Source organism: Mustela putorius, unplaced genomic scaffold, assembly GCF_011764305.1.
Source record: "Mustela putorius furo isolate JIRA1106 unplaced genomic scaffold, ASM1176430v1.1 tig00003913_pilon_pilon_pilon, whole genome shotgun sequence".
Classification (NCBI taxonomy): domain Eukaryota; kingdom Metazoa; phylum Chordata; class Mammalia; order Carnivora; family Mustelidae; genus Mustela; species Mustela putorius.
In genome coordinates, this window is record NW_025422060.1 from 6863951 (window position 1) to 6886334 (window position 22384).

Below are 22384 nucleotides of genomic sequence, written 5' to 3' on the forward strand. Positions count from 1 at the left end.
TGTAGAGATTGTTGAAGTTGGGAGATGTTTTAGGGAGGAAACTGGGGCTCTGCAAAGAAAGCTATGACTTGCACTTGAGGGAGTGACAGAACTGGTCTTAGAACCCACACATCCTAACCCGGAGTATAGTCAGAAAAAGTGTGTCCCCTTATATTGAAAACAGATCATAAAGTAAGTGCACTGCACAGAAGGCTGTGCACGAAGCATTCCAGGTACTAGGAAACAAAGGTAGTTATCTTTGATCAGTGCCAGGAACTATACATAGTTATCATAGTATCATAGTGTCAACCTTGCCACTGCCCAACGACGTAGTTGCAATATGGCCTCATTCTACAGATGAGAAAACTGTGACCTGGAAGAGTAAAATTTTGCTCAGGGTCAAACAGGAACAAATGACAGAACTCGAATTCAATCAGGTCTGTATGTCCCCAAAGCCACGCCCTTTGCCCTATTTCATACTGTCCTTGAGGACTCAGACTGTGTCCACGCAGGGGTGTCTCCATCGCTGACCAAATTGTGACGGCAAAGCTACCCACTGCAAGCTATTTTCTCCCCTTTGATTGCAATCCTGGTGATGGGGCTGGAGCCACCCTTTTTTGTTCACCTGGACACCACTAAAAGAACCTGTCAGAGATATATTCATGATTTCCTTACAGAGGCTTATAAACTGTCACAGTTTTCTCAGAAATCTTTTTATAAAGTCAAAGAATTAAAGGAAAAAACTCAGGAATGTGTTTGACATACATCTGAATCCCAACTGCAAATTTCTTTCATTTAAAAATACCTTGGTTCAGTGGTTCTCAACTTTGGCTTGACACTAGAACAACTTGGGAAGCTTTAAGATGATTCCATGCCCAGAATCCACTCAAGACTAAGACAATCAGAATCTCTAAGAGTGGGGCTCAATAGTGGCAGTTTTTAGCAGCTCACCAGCTAGTGTATTACTGCTAAGGTTAAATATTGGGTGACCTTCCTTTATAATCCTTTCTAATGCTAAATTTCTGACACTCTCTGAAAAAAAAAAGTGCTCATTCTTTTTTAAAAGAATTTTTTGTTAAATGCAATTTAGTTACCATGTACTGTATTACTAGTTTCAGAGGTAGAATTTAGTGATTCATCGGTTGTATATAACACCCAGTCCTTATTACATCAAGTGCCCTCCTTCATTCCCATCACCCACGTACCCCATCTTCTACCCACCTTCCCACCAACAATCCTCAGTTTGTTCCATATAGGTAAGAGTCTCTTATGGTTTGCTTCCATCTTACTTTATTTTTCCTTCCCTTCCCTTGTGTTCATCTGTTTTGTTTCTTAAATTCCACATATCAGTGAAATCATATGGTATTTGTCTTTCTCTGACTTATTTCATTTAACATAATACCCACTAGTTTCATCCACATTGTTGCAAATGGCAAGATTTCATTCTTTCTGATAGGTGAGTAACATTCCTTTGTGTGTGTGTGTGTACCACATCTTTGTCCATTCATCTGTCAGAGGACATCTGGCTATTTCCATATTTTTTGCTGTTGTGGACATTGCTGCTATGAACACTGGGGGGCATGTGACCCTTCAGATCACTATGTTTGTATCCTTTGGATAAATACCTAGTAGTATAATTGCTGGATTATAGGGTAGTCCTATTTTTAACCTTTTGAGGAACCTCCATACTCCTTTCCAGAGTGGTTGTACCAGTTGGCATTCCCACCAACAGTGTAAGAGGGTTCCCCTTTTTCCATATCCTCACCAACATCTGTTGTTTCCTGAGTTGTTAATATTAGCCATTCTGACAGGTGTGAGGTGGTATTTTATTGTAGTTTTGATTCATATTTCCCTGATGCTGAGTGATGTTGAGTACTTTTTCATGTGTCTATTAGCCATTTGTAGAAATGTCTGTTCATGTCTTCTGCCCCCAGAATTGCCTCATTCTTAACCGAGATCCTTTCTATGATAGCTGAGTTTCTCTGGCAATTTTACACAGCATGGAGGTGGTGGTTAGCAATTTTTTCTCTTTTTTTGGAAGGACACTTTGTTACTATATTATTGAAAGCTTTAAAAACTGTATAGTCCTTCATCCAGCATTTCAGTTTCTTAGGACTTTACCCCAAGAAGAATGAAGAGATGTCTGCAAAGAATTGTTTGTGGAAGTTCATTAAAACATTATTTATGATAGCAAATTTTGGAGACAGCCTAGGTATCCAATACTGAGTGAAGGTGATTGAGAAAGCTACAGTGTATTTAAAGGACAGGATGCAACTATTCAGCTTCTATTTAAGTTCATGTTAACCAGTGCAGGAAATACTGTAGTAGGAAGAATATGTCAGTTTTTGGTTATAATACATGTGTTTTTCATAAGCATGGGGAAAAATATTGAGCTTAGTTTCAAACATATTAAGTCATGAGTTGTTATCTTGGATGTTTGACTTCCGCCTGTTTCTCCCCCACCCCAGCTTTATTGAGATATAATTGACATATAACATGACTGACTTTTTAAATGCTCTTTTGGGTTTTCCAAGTTTTTTGTTTTGATTGTTATTATTGTTTAATTGGAAACAGTAATAAAGTAGTCTATAGAAAGTGGTAGGTTAAAAGGCAGTCTAGAAATGTGTGTGCCTCTGGCTTACTTAACTTTCGTGCATTACTTTTCATGGCAAACTTAGCTAGCTAGTATTTGCTGGAACAACTGTTCAGCTGTCTTCAGAAAAGAACATTCTCCAATTTTGTTATTCACAGACTAGAACATTCTTTCTCTTTTTTTAACCATCCAGATACCCTTTGACTAAAGTCAATATCTAAGGTCAAATGAGTGTTTAGAAGGGTATATCTGCTAGACTCTCAGAGACTGGGAGCTGTTATAAGGAAAAGCTACAAGATAGCATTGAACATGGCCCTAAAAAAGTATTTGTTGAATGAATAAATAAAGAATATATTTGTTAACACTCCTAGCAGGAAAAACAGTAGAGAAAATCATGTTTGTGGCTTTCAGAGGAAAGAGCAAGGATTTGTATTTGTGTGTGTGGGTGGTTTTTTTTGTTGATGTTGTTAATAGCTGCACTATTCCTTTAAGAACTAAGGTGTCCAACAGAGCACTCAGCAGGGAAGTAGAGTAGTGCTGCGGAAGCTCAGAGGGAGCTCTGAGGGTGAACAGACATTCCTGTGGATTCCTGTCAGAGCAAAGTGCCCTGCCCTATTTCATGATGGCATTTAACGAAAGTAACACTAAGCTTGGATACTGGAAATAAAGCCTAAAGTTTTAGCTGAGGTACACAAGGAGATGCTGTAAGAATTAATATGCTGCTAAGTTCAGATGTGGCTGGAAAAGAGGAGGAGGCAGGGGCAATGACCGTTTCATGGCAGGTTCTCCCTGGCAGACGTTCTTTCTAGTGTCTGCCTCTGCCTTCAGCTGAGGTCATGATCCCAGGGTCCTGGGATCCAGCCCTGTGTCAGGCTCTCTGCTCAGCGGGGAGCCTGCTTCCTCCTCTCTCCTGCCAGCTTCTCTGCCTACTTGTGATCTCTGTCTGTCAAATAAATAAATAAAATCTTTACAAAAATTAAAAAGAGCTAACCTCCTGGACACTGGCTTCAACAAAGGCATTTGCAAGGCACAGGTAGGAAACATAGGCCTGAGAAAAGGGCTGACCTCCTTGTGAACACACACCAGCCAAGGGCGCGCTATGCCCTGTAATGCACAGAAGTGCATGCTGGGAGTAAACTCAGGGTGAAAGGTGTGTTAAGAAACCACTCTACCAACCGCATGCATGCTTCCATACATTCTGGGACATGACCAGTTTAGGCTTTCAGTGGAAATTTTAGCATTTCAAAAGAACCATTGTTGGGTGTCTCACATAGATATACAACAGTAAAACTAGATAGATTCCATGTTTACCACTAAGTTTAAAATTGTCGGGCAGGGGGGTAGGGGGAGGGTGGTTGGGTTATGGACATTGGGGAAGGTATGTGGTATGGTGAGTGCTGTGAAGTGTGTAAACCTGGCAATTCACAGAGCTGTACCCCTCGGGTTAATAATACATTATATGTTAATAAAAAATTTGAAAATTAAGAAAAAATTTGTCTCTGAAAATTTTGGGAAGCTTTCAGCCAAGAAATTCATTGTGGACTAGTGAAACTTGTGGCATGGGTCTATGTTTAAGGCGTTTTGCATCAAAAACTTCTTTCCTATTTCCTAGGGTAAGATTCAATTCTTAAAGAAATGATAAGGAGGGAAGACATTGATGAAATTTTGATTTCAAATTTCTTTACTCTCTGGAGTCTGGAAATAGATTATATAGGCGGAAAAATGCCCCACCCCAAGATGTCCACATCCTGATCCATAGAACCTGGAATATGGTACCTTCTATGGCATATGTGGTTAAATTGAGGATCTTGAGTTAGGGAGATTTTTCTAGATTATTTGGATAGGCCCAAATTAATCAAGGGAGGTTATGCTTGTGGAGCAGGGTCAGAGAGGTGCAACCTTGCTGACCTCTAAGATGGAAGAAGGGACCACAAGCCAAGGAATGTGAGCAGCCTGTAGAAACTGGGAGAGACAAAGACATGGGTTATTTCCTAGAATCCCCAGAAAGGAATGCAGCCCTGGAAACATCTTGACCTTAGCCTAGTGAGACCCTTGTTGGGCATTGGAGAATGCAAGTTCATAAATCTGTGTTGTTTTAAGCCACTAAATTTGTGGAGATTTGTTATTATTACGATAGAAAATTAACACACAGCTGAAATTACATAACTTCATGAGTCACTTTTATTGCATATTACAGATTTATTATATATTTAGAATCAAATCCTATCATAGCATTTTAAAAAATGTAATATTAACATGCTGGATCTTGAATCCTAGTTTTCTTCTCCTTATTTATCTCAGGGTAGTGTGCTCTTCAGACTGGTGTGAAAAAGGAACCTGGAATTATTTCCCAGGAAGTACCTCTTTCCAAACCCAAGAGATGAGGAACGTTGCTGTGCATAAGGACATGCCTGGTAAGATTTGAGGTTGTAATCATGGGAACTGGGCCATATAGAGCAAGATGTAAATCCCTGAAATCATTTGTAATGAAACATAAACATTGAGTTAGCATGAGGGCCACAGTTTCTGGGTGGTTGGTTCTGACTTTGGCAATCAGGATTTAGAGGGAAAATTTTCCAGTTTTAATGGGCTCCAGATGTTCTTGTCTCAGCTGAAAATGTTTCATCATTTATGGTTAATATTTTTGTCAGCAGCAGAGTTTTGTTGTAATATCTTCAAATTGGTGATAGTGGTCGTTAGTCATCAAACAGGCTCCAAATTGAGAGTTTAATCTTGGGATCACTTTAAGCACCCAGCACACTCCATTTAATTAAGAATTACTTAATAGTTATACTAGAATTTTGTTTGTGCAATAATGGACTACATGATTATCTGATGACAACCAGTCACTGAAATTAGGTATGAATTTGCTGTTCTGTTTTAACAATGGCTGGCATCCTGGCCAGGGTCTAGGAGAAGGAAGCAAGGATGTCAGATAGCCATCATGTTGGATAAATAAAGAAGCAAAGGTTTATTGTAAATTATAGTGAACTTCTTCATCATAGAATTTAGATTAAACTCACATCAGTTGGGGAACATTGAAGTGGTTACTTCTGAGAAGCACTCAGGAAGTTCAGATGAAAGAAAAAAAAGAGACAACTTCTGTTTTTAGAACAATAATGTCATGACTACCTACACTTAATAAAAGGTAATTCTCCAAGCTCTCTTCTAGGATATGGTTGTAATTATGTAAATAGTCTAAAACTCAGCACGTTACTTACATTCACGCTTTCCTTTCCTCTGATGAATGAGAGGAACACTGTTTACTTTTCTAGAAATCTTTTCTGGGAATCACTATCTATGCACCATCTTGAATTCATAAGGCAGGGAGTGCAGGGTGTATTTGGTGATTGTGGTGGGTTATGCTATAACAGGACCTGATGGAATTAGTTACATTGCAAAGGTGTTTGAAAGGCCTGTTGTTACTTGCTTACTTAGAATGGGCTTGATTTATAACTTGCTAATATGTCCCATCCAGGTCGCCCTGGAGCTTTGATCGGTACTTCTATGGTGCTTACATTCATTGGTGTAACTATATAATTTTTGAGGTTTACTTGCCAGGACATACAGTTTCATGGTTAATTAGGAGCCTGGATTATAGGCCCTCACACCACTTAGCAAAAGAATAATTTGTGGTTACTGACAAATAATAGAATCTCTTTAGGCCTTTGTCTTTTTTTAAATGATAAATCATTTTGCCTTTGTACTATATCATCTGTCAGCAGAATGCTTGAGGAGTTTCATTGCTTATAAAGTAAGGGTCCTTTGCTGGAATGCTAGTACCAAAGAAAGATGTCGCTGAAGATTCTAAATATGTGTGCGGACTGCTCACTGGGGAAGACATGCTTTCCTCACATTTCCATTCTCCTCCTCATTCGGGGTCCAACAGATACGGCATCCATAGAAGGGAGATGCAGTCGCAGTGGGTCCAGCCCACCCAGAGTGACTGGCAGGGCTCACAGCTAGAATTGACAAGATTTAAAAAATACATGTTTTGTTTTTCACAAATTGTCTCGTCTGTTGATAGGTACTTTTGAAAATTTAAATCACAGACTCATTCTTTTATGACACTTTTCAGCAAGTATTCACTATATAAAGTCTTCTTAGACTATCCCAGACCCCTTTGAAGCCCAAGGCTCATTTCCATGGGTAATTCTCCATCCACCATCTCTAATTACCAGCGAGCATCAGTGCCAGGTGCTCTGAGGAATCCAGCTCTCTAAAGCAAGGAAATGCATCCCTTTTGCTAACTGAAGTCCTCAGTTTGCCTCCTCAGAGTCAGCATGAAAGAGTTTGCCAGCTCCAGATGAAGTGATACGATGTGATGTAAGTGGTAATGGGAAAGAAGTTCTCTTCTAATATTAAATAATTTTTTTTGTCTTCTCCACTCCCTCCTGATGGTATTATTTAAAATAACAGTAATAATAACAAAATAACAACAATGAAAAGAGCTAGCATTTCTTAAAACTTGATTATGTGTCAGACACTCTGCTAAGCATATTACTTTTTCACTGTACCCTCTAATCCTTAGGGCAACCCACAAGCAAGGCGCCATTAGTGTGTTTACCCCTATCTTAGCGATGAATCTGGCGTGGCTAAGATATTTAATTTCTGAGTCACTCACTGTACACTGTTTTCTCTTGCTTTTAAAATGTATTCATTCTTTTAGCAAAAGTTTAGTGAGTGCCCTGCTTTACCCTATGTGTACTCTGGATAAAGATGTGGTGAACTCAACAAATGCCTTTGTTTGACAAGAAGAAAGAAGGTTGCTTCTGAGCAAAAGAGGGAATGCTAACTTCATTCACTGGCCTCCTGCTTCTGCCCCCAGGGATAGTAATAAGAACCCTATCCTACAGGTGGCTGTCTGTCATAGTCACCTTTTCAACTGGGTGGGGAGAATGACATCTGGAGAATGTGAACTGTTTTTACTCCAGGCTTTCTGCAAAGATGGAAGGGGCGGGGTCTGCCCTGAAAAAGATGATGGGGGAATTTCCAGGTCTGAGAAAACTCACTAATGAACTTGAAATCCTAGTGTCTCCATTGGAAAGGGCCTCAGCGTCTTTGAGTGCAGCCGTTAGACCAATTTCTATTCAGTGCTAGATGATGCACCTCTTAATTCATGTCAGAGTACCTCTGCTTGTATACTTTCAGTGCTAAGGAGCTCTTCACCCTACAGAACAGTCCATTCTGATGCTAAAGGTTGTTTCTCATAATATTGAGCTAGCAGTCTGCCTCCATATAACTTTCACTCATTGGTCTCAGCTCTGTTCTCTGATGCCATGCCAAATAAATGTAGTTCCTTTTTTATAAAAATGTCCTTAAGTGTCTGAAATCAGCAATCTTGTCCCCTTTAAGGCTTTTTTATTCTTGCAGTTTCAGCCTTCCCTCATGTGTTGTTATTCCCAGATCTTTCCCTCTCTTAGTTGGAGCAGTAGTCTCTGGAAATGAGTGGGCTGGGCCCATTCAAGGCTCACTGGAAAGAGCTATTAATTAGACACTACTTAAGTGACAAAAGGTTGTGAAGGAGGAGTGGGGCATCTCCTTTGGCCATTAGGACATGGACAAAGCATCTTTAGAGTCCCAGAGGTTTCTGAAGTCAGGGCTCATCTGGTGGTATTTGAGCCCCTAAATAGTGTTGAGGACCCCTGGGAAGAATCTTTAGAGGGCCAGGCTGCAGAATATGATACAGTACTAGGGAAGCAAATCTAATGGCTCTAGAATGTACTTGCTGCTGACATTTTTATACAGCCATCTCTAGGGAGAATTTTATTTACAGAGAGGAAGGGGATGGGTAAAATTAAAGCTTATGGATTCTTTGATGCTCTAAACTCTCTTAGAAACAGCAACTACCATAAATCCAAGCTCATTCACCCTCATAAATTCCCCCCATCTCTTGTAAAGAATTGAAATTGAGAAAAAGCCACCAATGACGCCCTAATAATGCCCCTTACCCCTGATAATACCATGATGCCCAACCTGCTCCCTCCTATACCCACTCTAAGAATAAGGGTAAGTTTTTTTTTTTTTTTTTAAGATTTTATTTATTTATTTGACAGTCAGAGATCACAAGTAGGCAGAGAGGCAGGCAGAGAGAGAGGAGGAAGCAGGCTCCCCGCTGAGAAGAGAGCCCGATGCAGGGCTTGATCCCAGGACCCTGAGATCATGACCTGAGCTGAAGGCAGAGGCTTTAAACCACTGAGCCACCCAGGCACCCAGGGTAAGTTTTTTTAAGATAGTGTTTCAATGATAAACCCAAAGACCTAAATGTAGGCCATGTAGGCTATACCATTGCCAGTAATAGAAACTCATATTTAGTATTACTATATATGATGGTAAATTATTTTGTTGTTTGACTCACTGCTATTTTCAGAGGAATTTATCTTTGTTTGGTACATGAAGCTTGGTTACAACCTACCCTTAGATTCAAAGTCCTGTTAATACAATGATGTAAATGTTACTTTATCATGGTTTCTTCTGTTGAACAGAGTGCTTCCCTTTATCTGTTGCCTAATATAGTAATGGCTGCACTGCCACCAGCTTTGATGTTGATGCATTCTGTACCGGACCTAGGTAGTAGGGTGAATAACCTTACCTCTCTGTTGCTGGTCAGACAGCTGCTGCTGAGAAATGTCCAGTGATTCGTGGACGGTTTGTGATTCTAGATAATAGAGCTCAAGTAATATACCAGTCTTCTGCCCAGTACTGTTTACCTTGCATAATTCTTCAGAACATGAGCTAACTGAGAATAGAGGTGTAAGAATTAAATTCACATAGGCACAGTTGAATTCCAGACCAGTGAAAAATACTGATGACATTAATTAGATCTGTCCATTGAACAATTAGAAAATAAAACTCTATTATTATCTCTTAAACAAAATCATAAAAAGGCAAATGTATACATCTTTGAAAATCTACCAAGGTTAAGTTTTTCAAAGGTAGTGTTTTCCATGGCATGTAAACTATTCTGGGGCAGAGTAAGCACTCAGTCATACTCAATTCTATAGATCTACAGTGTTTTCCTTCCTTTCTTATCTAATCAGTAAGAGTAAGGCACACAAACTGCTTTTATTAAAGAAAAATTTTGGTGGTCAAAAGATTAATATCATGGAGATGGAAAACAGGCCTATCAGTGAGGTTTGGTGACTGTTAAGCCAAAGCCACAGATCTGGCTAACCTCAAACTGGTCTCTTAATTTGAAAGTAAAATTTAAGGAGAGCTCATCTAATTCTTTGGAGGTTTAAGATAAGCTCTTGTTGACTGGAGACAGTAATCTATGTTTGGGGCGGGGAGGTTAACTGGAAATATTCTTTTCACTTTTATGTAAGACATGTGTTAGTCTTGGCTCTAAAGGAATATTTCATATCCAAGATTCTCAAGGAAATCTTCTGAGATTAATTCATTTTGGAAAAACATAACTTCTTTGCTTCCATTCCACAGAGATTTAAATGAGTGCTGGTGGGAGATGTTTCTTTTCCAAGAAAGGTGTAATGCTCTAGAGGCTGAGGTCTTACACAGCTCAGAGCCAGTAATTCTCCAAATGGACACTCCTCCACTTCATTTTGAAACAGAAAAATGTTAAAAACCACACTTTAGGTTCAGAGCATGTATTTTAAATATTGACATCATATATATTTAAGAGAGGTATCTGAGCAATGGCTGACCTAGTGTCTTCTTCTGACTATCCACCACCCATTCATCCATCTATCATCTGTCCCTCCCTCCCTTCATCCATCCATCTACCATCGCCCATCCATCCATCTACCATCCCCCATCATCTGCCATCCATCCATCTACCATTCACCATCATCCAACATCCATCCATCCATCTGCGATCCACCATCATCCAAAACCCATCCATCCATCTGTCCATCTACGATCTACCACTATCCACCATCCATCCATCTACCATCCACCATTGTCTGCCATCCATCCATCTACCATTCACCATCATCCAACATCCATCCTTCCATCTGCGATCCACCATCCATCCATGGTTAGTGAATACATTCTAAAGTCAGTCTGCATTGAATCCCAACCCTCTCACTTACCACCTGTGTGACCTTGGGCAAGTTATTTAAATTCTCTATGCCCTAGTTTTCTCATCTGTAAAATGAAGATCATGAGAGCGTGTACCTCACAATATTATTGTGAAGGTTAAGTTCAAGTAAGTTAATGTAAGGAAAGTACTTAGAGCAGTGCCTGGCACACCACTAGCACTATTCAAATAGTTGTTTTGTGTTATTATTTATATTATTGGTGAAACAACTCAGGCCCTGAAAAGTTGAGTAACCAATTTGTAAGTATAGAATAAATACATCAGGAGTTAGAGAATCTACTTTGATTTTTTTCTTCTCTGGAAAGTAGAGGGGAAAAGCTAGGAAGATGTATTAGTAGAGGCTTTGTTTTCTTTTTTATTGTTTGGTTGGTTTTATTTTGTTGTAATTGCTAATTATTTCCAAATCTCCAAAAGAAAGTAAATGAGGAGACTCATTTACTTATTTACTTATTGCTCTGACCAACTAGACTGTAAAACCCCCATGGGCAAGGATTGTGGGTTTGTATTTTTTTTTTTTTTTGTCTGACACTCCTAGTGCTATAACCCCAGAATCCTGGATCTTTGGGGTGCCTGAGAAGCAAGGATACGTGAGAATCTTTGTAAAGAAACAGTCCAGAGATTGGAGGAAAGGGATACCCTCTGAGAACATTTCTTGGAGTAGGAGCCAGGGGAGGTGCTAAGTCAGTCCCCAACTAGCTCAGAAGAGCATTAGGCAGCCATTGAAGAGGACCTGCCTCTCTCTCTCTGGGGGCCCTGCAGCCAGGACACACAGCTCCACCCCGACTGCAGGGTAGAATCAAGGATAGAGTAGCAAAGGTGATGTGTACCCCCAGAGAAGTGTGCAAGGGAAGATGAAACAAAAGGATCTAGAGGAGACTTAGAAATGTTCTCCCTTAGTCCATCCAATTTAGTTTGAGTTCCGATATTTACTGAGCACCTAGGAAAGACAAAACACAGGCTGGGGATATTGCGGGGCCTTGACCTGTGTGTGCATTGCAGGAGAGAGGATGCTTCTGGATGAGGATCTAGTCCTACCTGCACAGCTCCCTCAGCCCCTCCCTGTGGAGGTCTGGAAGCTTGCTACTTCCTCTCAGCTCCTCAGCTCTCTCAGAAGGCATCCACCCCACCTCAGACTGTCTGACTTTTACAGTTTGCATTCACCCAGCAACATAAGAGAGCTGAGATCCAGGTATAAAGGCAGGAACTGTCATGTTAACCCAGGATGGCCAACCATCCCAGTTTGTCTGGAACTGTCTTGGCTTTACCACCGAAAGTCCTTAGTCCCAGGCCAATGGGACAGTTGGTCACGTTATTTCTACTTACTGTTGGTAAATAGCTGGCAGAAACAGTATGGGAAGGGCTGTCTGAATAATACGTACTTTGTTCACTTCTCTTAAGCCTATTGAACTTGACTTAGGTTTATTTAGCTTGTTTATTATTTTAAAAATTTTTTAGCTTATTTATTATTTATTTAAACAGCAGAGAGATGTGTGGATGAATTGCACAATACTGGTCCCTATAGAATTACTTTTACTGACATTCCCTTTGTTTTTTGCTTCTTTAAAAATATATATATATATGTATATGTATATACATATATACATATATATATAGTTTGTTGGGTTTTTTTTTTAAGATTTATTTATTTGAGAGAGAGAGAGAGCAAGCATGAATGGGAGGGAGAGCAATAGAGATACAGCACTGGGCACAGAGCCCAACTCAGGGCTCAGTCTCACGACCCTGAGGTCATGACCTGAGCCAAAACCAAGAGTGGGACGCTCAACCAACAGAGCCACCCAGGTGCCCTGAAATTCCCTTTGTCAAGACACTCTGGATGCATTGCCAGGCACCTGTAATAGGTAGCCTGGGAAGCTCACTGTATTTCCTGTACAGATATCACCAAGGCTTAATCTGTCCGTTATACAGTGTCCTGTCCTCTCCCCCCGCCCCAAGAGCCCCTAGGGGGATATCAGGACTGGGAATACTCATGTCCTGGCTCCTGGGAAGGTGGGTCCTCTTTGTGGCTGTCCTGTAGTAAAGTTGAGACTCCCATGCATGTAGGCATGAATTCCCAATTCATCTTATTTTCATTTTGCTCTATTTTCACCCCTTATTTTTGTCTTGTACCATACATGTTTTGTGTAAGTTATTGAGGTATACATGTAGAATGGAATTAAGTGATGTTTCTGGCTACAGGTTACTTGAACCATTTGGCCTGATGGAGGTGTAATGCATTATCTTGTTTGCCTGTGGTAAGTGCCGTGAGGTTCCCTTTTGTAATAGCAGGTGGCTGTCTTCACGCCTGTCTGCATGGGCTCTTGGAAAAGGGAACAAAGGGAAGTCATCCTCTGTGGCTGCTCTTTGAAAGAGTCTATTGCAGCCCTTCACTGTAGGTGGTTGGAAGTTGTTTAAGAGAAGCAGTAGGAAGACCACACCAGGAGCCTCTGCTGGGGGCTGAAGCGAAAGATTAACATCCAGGGTACAATGGGATGATGCTGTGAAATAACCAAAGCTTCACTCCATCACTTACTCTTCTAATCCAAAGGGGAGAGTGACTCAGAGGGGAAGTGAGGGGTGTGTGTGTAGAGGTTTGCGTCTTAAACAAGGTAGGTCCCACAGCCTGCCCTTTTTGGGCTAAGACTAAGGAAGGGAATAAAAGATCTTGGAGAAGTCAGGAGGTGAGGGCTCCTGGGTCTCAATTCTTCTGTGCCCAGCTCTGGAGATAACTAGATCCCCAAATAGAAATAGCTGCTTGGGCCTAGAATCATATGAGGTGCCTCCCAGGATCCCATGGCCATCTGTCCCCATGCAGACCATGGAAGTAGTTGAAAGAGAGTAGGAGGCCTCAAGGATGGTAGCTGCCTGTGTGCACTGAGACCTGAGACCACAGCAGATCTCTGAGGATGACGGTGTGGGCTGATGATGACCCCAGGACCCCCTCCCTCAACACCTTGACTATACAGAACACAGCCCTCCTTGCTCACAAGGAAAGGAGGTAAACTTGAATTGCCAAAGATGCATTTTTCTCCAAGTGGGGGCTTAAAATAGACATTAAATTCAGTTTTAGAAAAAGAGTAATATTTTTCCATCCCATCTGAAAATGTGGGCTGAGATGATGCTTGCTTGGGTATAACAGTGATGATAATGGTGGCTTACGTAGTGTTGATGTGTCATTCCTCTGCTAAGTGCTTTACGTGGATTAACCCATGAAATCTCTACAATGCAGGGACCACTAAATTTCCACTCTGGAGGAAACTGAGGCACAGAGATGTTGCTCGAGGCCATGTAGGAGGAGATAGGATTTGAACTTGAGTAATCGTAATGACCCTTAGCAACATACTTTATGTTTACAAACTTAATTGGTCTGAAAGTCTTTCCTGATCTCAAGCTAAAGACTTCTTGTGGGAGTAGGGACCATTCCTTCTTGTTTGGCCCTTAACAGAAAGAGCTTATAGCCACTCATGTGATCCATATCTTTTCTCCATTTCCTCCCTTTCCGCCCAAAAGACCTCAGTTGCCTTAGCCTCTCCTTAAGGCTGTTGAGATTTCATGATTTCTGATTTGCCCACTGCTTGAATGTCTGATCTGGAACAGGTCAGTATGGGATGGGTACTCAAGGATGACTGTATCTTCATGATTGCCCAAGTCAGTGCATTCTTCTGGTGAATTTAGTAATTCTTTCAATAAGAAATAGTTCACTCTCATGATCACCCGTGGTTCTGAGTCTGCATCTGCCATGCGTTTGTAAGGAAGCCCCAACAATCTTTCTCTACATCTTCTGGGAAATGAGCTATTTGGCCTTATGTACATGGCCAGTTGCCAGGCCTGTTTTCTGTCTATCTAAATTATGGTGGCAGAAGAGATAAAAATACAAAGACAAAAAAGTCATTTTTCTCCCCCCAAAACACCAAAATTCTTTGAGCCTTTCATTCTCTTCTGCTTTTTTGCTGATAACAGTGAATAATGGTTTCTGCTGCTGCTTTTATTGGCTTAGCATTTAGGATCATAAGAATGTAAATGTTTCCCTAAGGAAAAATACATTTGGGGGATTAACTAGACGGTTTCTTTATTTTTAAAATTTTAGTTATAAAAGGAAGAAAGAATCTGCTGAACTAAACTAAGTTAATGATCACCAACAGAAAACAGAGAGCAGAGACCACCATTCATTTGAATAGGAGCTCCCAGGATTTATGGAGGTCCACTTTGGGGGTTCTGTTTTAACTTACATGGCTTTAAAGGTTCTTTTTTTTTTTTTTTTTTTTTTTTAATTTATTTGAGAGAGAGACAGTGAGAGAGAGCATGAGCGAGGAGAAGGTCAGAGAGAGAAGCAGACTTTCCGTGGAGCTGGGAGCCCAATGTGGGACTCGATCTCGGGACTCCAGGATCATGACCTGAACCAAAGGCAGTTGTCCAACCAACTGACCCACCCAGGCGTCCCTAAAGGTTCTATTTTAAATCCAGTGACTGTCATATTTAACATATTCATATTTGGGGTCAGGTTACATCATTAGTAAAACTGATTTTGTTCACTATTTTATTCCTTTAACTGACCGTTATTACTCTCTTTTCATGCCAGCTTCTTGATATGAGGTGGCTTTAGCAAAGGGCTATTGTCTTTTCCTCATGATGCATGTCTCCCCCGCCCCCAGGTCCCTTATAATCTCTCATTTACCCTCACACCTCTGTTGAAACTATGCTCTTAGAAATCAGCAACAGTTTCTTGGGGCGCCTGGGTGGCTCAGCGGGTTAAGCTGCTGCCTTCGGCTCAGGTCATGATCTCAGGGTCCTGGGATCAAGTCCCGCATCGGGCTCTCTGCTCAGCAGGGAGCCTGCTTCCTTCTCTCTCTCTCTGCCTGCCTCTCTGCCTACTTGTGATCTCTCTCTGTCAAATAAATAAATAAAATCTTAAAAAAAAAAAAAAGAAATCAGCAACAGTTTCTTTAAGGCGAAATGGAAAGAACTAGTGTTCTTTTTTGTTGCTCTACTCTTTGGCACTTGTCCTCTCCTTCAGTTCTTGGCCTCTTTGATACCTTATGACCATTTCTTCTCTCAGGAGGTGTCCATCCTCTCTGGAACATTCTCTAAGGCTTGGCTTCTGTCTCGAGACTTAGTTTTCTCTATATTAATCTTGGCTCCTGTCTTCAGTTGTCAATGTTATTTATGTAATTCCTAGGTCCATATCTCCCATAATTGTCTCTCTCTGAGATCCCAGCTGTGTCTCTGTCACCCGCTGAATAATTTCATTTATTAATTTGCTTTACCCTGGCCCATGAAGCACAGCAGACCACTAGCCAAAATCATCTTCTTGCCCCTAAGTTCACTCTTCTTCCTGGAATCTCAGTGGCACAATCATTTAGTTTCTGAATCACGCATACTAGAAAACCCATGGTCATCTCTGACTCCTTTTTCCAGGCTTTGAGTTTCAGGAGGAACAGAAGTAGTGTCCACCTTTTTCCACCATCTTACTGGAGCCTGGCACAGTGCTTGGCACATAGGAGGAACTTAATACATATTTACTGAATGATTAAATGTATTTTCTCTTTTGTTAGTTATATTCTGTCACTCATCAACCTAATTAATCCATCATCCAGCCTACATATATATGTTTGTGGAGCTGTGTAGAGTGCTTATTGGGATTGGGAGCTCTTGTGTTGGACTGCCTTGGCTAAGCTTCTCCCCAGCTGGGTGATCTTGAGAATGTGATGATGGTGATGATGATAATTATGATGTTGGTGATGGTGATGATGGTAGTGATGTTGGTGGTGCCCGTGATAATGGGGGTGATGATGTTTATGATAATGGTAATAATGATGTTGATGGTGATGGTGATGATTATGATGATGATGTTGGTGAAGGTGATGATGATGATGATGATAGCAGAGGATAGGCACAAGTGGGGTGTAGTGAAGTTTGGAAGCATGTAAGGTGCTATGAGGGTCATCATTTCAGGGTGAGGACAAGTGACAGCAGTGGAATGTCAAGGTTCAGTATGTGTTTAGGGCAGAATATTGAGCACTTTAATGGGCCTGAAGAGCAGTGGAAGAAACGGCAGATTGAAATTGACCTGGCAGGAAAATGGACTTCAGCTGTGCTCAAGGCCCTGAGGTTTTGTTGGAGGGGTTCAGAGACTCCATGATTGGGGCAGTAGGGACAGAATGGGGTAACTAAAGGGCTGTAGACTAAAACATATTGGGGGAGTTAGCTGCCTCAAGAGGGAGAATGTTCCTAGGACTGTGTGCAGATTTGAGTAGAGATGCTCTGCTCTCATTTTACCTCTTGGCTTTTAAGGTCATCTTTGAAGAAAAGGTTCTGCTGCTTTAAAAAAAAAAAAAGTGTGCAAACCACTGGTATATGCCTTGAAGGCAAACTGAGGAGTTTGAGCTCCATGCGGTGAATTGTGGAGAAGCTATGGAAATGTGGATGGAGGAGTAGTAAGAACTAAAGAAATGCTTTTTCAAAACTCTTCTCAGATTCTTCAGTGTGTGGAGTTGGTTGGAAAGGGAAACAAACACATTGTCCAGGCAGGAAGAGCCATTAGGATACTGAATCTTCCTCACAGTCTCTGGGACAGCAGTATAGGCTAATATCCTGCCGGAATCATGACAGCAGCCCTCTGCCGTCAGACTCTGGACCCTCTAACCAGGCCAGCCCTCCAAAACACCTATCCCATCATTCTGTTCCCTGTGCTACAGCTGCCAGGGGTTCTTCCTTGGTTGTGGAAGAAAAACCCAAACCAAAAAAACTCCAAAAACCAAAAGTCCCTTGCTTGTCATATAGGACCCCACAACGTGACAAATTCTGCATTTCTCCTCCTCTGTCTGCTACTAGTCACCCCTCTGCCCCAGCTGGCTACACCTTCTTAAAGTACCCGATACCTCTAAACATGGTGCATATTTTCTCTTGTCCATTTTATGCCATGTCCTGGTCCTGGGATGCTCCCCCAAATATATCCCCCCTGTCCGCAACACACACACACCTGTACTAAGTATACTATCCTTGTAGACTTCACACAAATTCCACCAGCCTTTTTTGACCATGTTCAGTCATATCTGTCTCTCTCCTATTAATGCCCAGAGGAACCCTACCTCTTAAGTACTTACTCTGGCAGTGATCAGTATTTTTTTTTGGTTTCAAGTGTCACCTAACATAATGCTGGGCTCATTGCACACCAACAAACCAAAATAATTTAATCTAGTGGTAATGGGAACATCCTAGATTCCTTTATTTCCAAACGGGATCCCCATCTTAACCACCCTTCAGAGCCAGGTCCACCTTGTGAACTGCCCTCCCCAGCCATGGCCCCCTCAGCACCTCGTTTCCCAAGCACAGCATGTGACATTCTTGTGGGTCACGGGTTTTGTGCAGCTGCCTGTCCTTAGAAGTGGCGTGAGCCCAGCTAGCATTCCTTCTCAACTAGGACTTTCATGAAATGTCTTCTTGACAAATGTCAGCAGGGGTGAGATTCACCGCGCTGTTTATTAAATGAACAAAAGCCCTGCCTGACAGGCCTGAGCAACAGGCTTGACTGGCCCTGGGGGTAGTCAGCCGAGGAAGGCTGAGGTCTTGCTGCTTGGGCCTCCTCGGCCTGCATTTCCAGTCAGAAACTGTTGGAGAAGCTTCTGGCCAGGCAGTGAACGCTTTTCCCCTTCCCACAGACAACAGTGACAAGAACAATTTCATGACACACAGATGAGGCAGAGAAGAAGCATTTCCTTCTCCTCACTTGGCCCAGCCCCTCATTCGTGAACCCCAAGCAGTACCACCTGATGTGTAAACAGCTTTCTTTGCCCCAGAAGTGGCAAGGTTCTAGTGAGAGACAGAACCTTTATAAACCTGTGTCGCTGGCTTCCTCTTTCAGGACACACAAGCACGGCACAGATGTCTGTGTTTTCATGGGTGGATCACTCCCAAGGACCTTTCTCAGCTGTGCTAGGTTTAAGGCATACCACGGAGTAGATGTACCAGGTTTTGGTCCTCAAAGGGCTCTAAATTTAGGTGGTGTGATGGGAGCTACCAAAAAAGACAAAGAGAAAAAGAAAAGAAATAAACAAATAAAATAGAACAAAGTTTCCAACTTAGCTCAGGCTCAATGCCAGAACAGTTCAGAGAGAGCTAGAGGTGGGGGCAGGGCACATCACTGTGGACTGGCTTATCAGCAAAGAGTCCAGGAGAAGGATAGGAAGGACTGGAGCTTGACCTTAAGAAATTAGCCCAAGATCAGCCAAGGGAGGTAAAGAGGCTGGATTCCCCCCAGATATTGTGTCCACGATTAAGAAAGGGGCTCAATAGAAATAGACCCTCAACTCTACAGTCAACTAATCTTCGACAAAGCAGGAAAGAATGTCTAATGGAAAAAAGACAGCCTCTTCAATAAATGGTGCTGGGAAAATTGGACAGCCACATGCAGAAAAATGAAATTGGACCATTTCCTTACCCCACACACAAAAATAGACTCAAAATGGATGAAGGACCTCAATGTGCAAAAGGAATCCATCAAAATCCTTGAGGAGAACACAGGCAGCAACCTCTTCGACCTCAGCCGCAGCAACATCTTCCTAGGAACAACGCAAAAGGCAAGGGAAGCAAGGGCAAAAATGAACTATTGGGATTTCATCAAGATCAAAAGCTTTTGCACAGCAAAGGAAACAGTTAACAAAATCAAAAGACAACTGACAGAATGGGAGAAGATATTTGCAAACGACATATCAGATAAAGGACTGGTGTCCAGAATCTATAAAGAACTTAGCAAACCCAACACCCAAAGAACAAATAATCCAATCAAGAAATGGACAGAGGACAGGAACAGACATTTCTGCAAAGAAGACATCCAGATGGCCAACAGACACATGAAAAAGTGCTCCATATCACTCGGCATCAGGGAAATACAAATTAAAACCACAATGAGATATCACCTCACACCAGTCAGAATGGCTAAAATCAACAAGTCAGGAAATGACAGATGCTGGCGAGGATGCGGAGAAAGGGGAACCCTCCTCCACTGTTGGTGGGAATGCAAGCTGGTGCAGCCCCTCTGGAAAACAGCATGGAGGTTCCTCAAAATGTTGAAAATAGAACTACCCTATGACCCAGCAATTGCACTATTGGGTATTTACCCTAAAGATACAAACGTAGTGATCCAAAGGGGCACGTGCACCCGAATGTTTATAGCAGCAATGTCCACAATAGCCAAACTATGGAAAGAACCTAGATGTCCATCAACAGATGAATGGATCAAGAAGATGTGGTATATATACACAATGGAATACTATGCAGCCATCAAAAGAAATGAAATCTTGCCATTTGCAACAACGTGGATGGAACTAGAGCGTATCATGCTTAGCGAAATAAGTCAAGCAGAGAAGGACAACTATCATATGATCTCCCTGATATGAGGAAGTGGTGATGCAACATGGGGGCTTAAGTGGGTAGGAGAAGAATCAATGAAACAAGATGGAATTGGGAGGGAGACAAACCATAAGTGACTCTTAATCTCACAAAACAAACTGAGGGTTGCTGGGGGGAGAGGGGTTGGGAGAAGGGGGTGGGATTATGGACATTGGGGAGGGTATGTGCTTTGGTGAGTGCTGTGAAGTGTGTAAACCTGGTGATTCACAGACCTGTACCCCTGGGGATAAAAATATATGTTTATAAAAAATAAAAAATTATATAAAAAAAAAAAAAGAAAGGGGCTCAACTTACTTTTGAATGTGATCCATTTCCCCTCTGAGCACGGAGAGAGCTTCTTTCACTGCAAGAAGCTTCTGGTGTGGGGTGCCAGCGTTATGGAAGAAGGGACCCTAGTGTCCCTATCAGAGGATGGCAGAAAGGAGACACAGAAATGTCCTGGCTTTTTCTGGTCACACCACACATCTTTGATTTCTGGCCACGCTTATTCTGGATAACCAAGGGTAACCCAGCTGTCAGCAGTGAGTCCAGATGTCGTAAACAAGTGTCTGAACCGCAAGAGAAGACATAGTTACTGTCACCTCAGCTGTCACAGGTGGGGCAGGTAAAGGAGGGTTACACATGACATTAAGTGAAAAGCCACAAGGCTGTTAGAGAGTAGCTTTCCCCCCTTATTCCTCTTCCTGCAGAAATCCCACATTTTTATGGGGTGCTTATACATAGTCAGCTCAATTTTTCTACCATGTGGGAAAAGGAGAAGCATTGGAATCCATACACAAATCTCAGTCCCAAGTTTTAGTCATGGTTTCCACCATTTTCCTCATAAAATTTCTCCCAGAGGCATCACAAAATGGCAAAATTATTAGAGTTCCCTATTATCATTCCATCTTCAGTTAATAAGTGGACTGATCCCAAGGAAGCCAGTTTGGTGCTCACTCTTTCCCACTGTACAATGAATATGGCACTAGCCTGGGGGCATGGGGGTCTCTTCTAGTGCGAACAGTTTATGATCCTTGCCAGATAACTGTTCCTTCTGCTGTGCTTGTTCACATACAGTAAGGGAGTAGGGCAGTATGGGGCAGTGGTCAGAGCTCTGCCTCTGGAGCTGGGCACACCTGGCCTAGCCGTGTGCCCTCACTGGCCTCCAAGTGCCTCCTTCTCAGATGGAGGTTGGTTGTGAGTGTTAAACTGAGAGAATACGCAATGCATATTTAGCACGGTGCCTGCCTTAGAGCTCAGTGCTTGCTCTAGGTTAGTAGGAAGAGAACAAAAGGTCAAAGGTGAAAAGGGAAAGAGAGAAGGTACATTTACCAACCAGACCTCTGTTAGAAGTCAGGCTTGAACAGAATCAGGGTAAACATTGTTTTATGGGCTTGGGACAAGATGGGGGACTCAGGTTCCATCTCAACAATGTAACACAAGCAGAAAATCAGGACACTGTCAATATTCTTATAAACATAATGTATTATGGGGCACCTGGGTGGCTCAGTGAGTTAAGTGGCTGCCTTCGGGTCATGATCCTGAGGTCCTGGGATTGAGCCCCACATTGGGCTCCCTGCTCAGTGAGGAGTTTGCTTCTCCTTCCCTCTTGTTCTCTTGTGCTCTTGCTTGTTCTCTCCCTCTCTCTTTCTCTCACTCACTCTCTTGCTCTCCCTCTCAAATAAATAAAATCTTAAAAAAAAAATATATATATATATATGGTATTATAAAGTCAACAGGAACTGGAGGTAAGCCTTCTACATATGGACACGGCTGCTGACACGTGCGGGGACCTGCAGCTCACAATGTCCAGGACAGAACACTGCTCAGGCCCCAGACCTGAGGACTTATTTGGGAAGAGGCCCACATAGCTCTGCAGCCTGAGGGTGGGAGAGGGCAGAATGTGACCCTCTCTTTAGTTAAGGAACAGACAGGAGGCAGATCGATATGGGAAGAAGTCAGCCATGAAACCTTCTTATTTTTCTACATGTAGGGAGAAGGCTTGAATAGTAGAAAGAGAAAGCTATCAATTCCTTTTTCCCCAAAGCAAAGGAGGACACATTGTTAGACATTTTTTCCTGTTTCCTCCAAGTACTGGATCTGAGGTTCCCTCCTTGCTCCCTGTTAAGACATTTTTTTTTTCTTTTAATTGGGAACACTTTTATAAGGGTCACAAGTGCAGGGAGTTCCCAATCACCCAGCAGTAACTGAAAGCTGAAAGGGTCACTTCTGTTCTCAGCAAGCTGGGAGACTGGCTCCATGCTGGGCTCGCCAATGAGGCGCTTGGTGCGGCTCTGCTGGGAGGCGGGGGGTGGGGGGGGTGGGGGGGTGGGGGGGTGAGAAACGGGGCCCAAGAGTCCCCTTCCGTCACA

At 42.2% G+C, this 22384-nt stretch overlaps 1 long non-coding RNA gene across 3 annotated transcripts in view; it reads left to right on the forward strand.

Moving 5' to 3' along the window:
• LOC123388846 overlaps positions 1-22384 on the forward strand; it is a 72335-nt gene that overhangs the window by 19837 nt on the left and 30114 nt on the right. For all 3 annotated transcript variants that reach the window (XR_006603351.1, XR_006603353.1, XR_006603354.1), the window contains one exon: positions 4874-4986. This is a non-coding gene — a long non-coding RNA (uncharacterized LOC123388846). The remainder of the gene's footprint in view (positions 1-4873; positions 4987-22384) is intronic.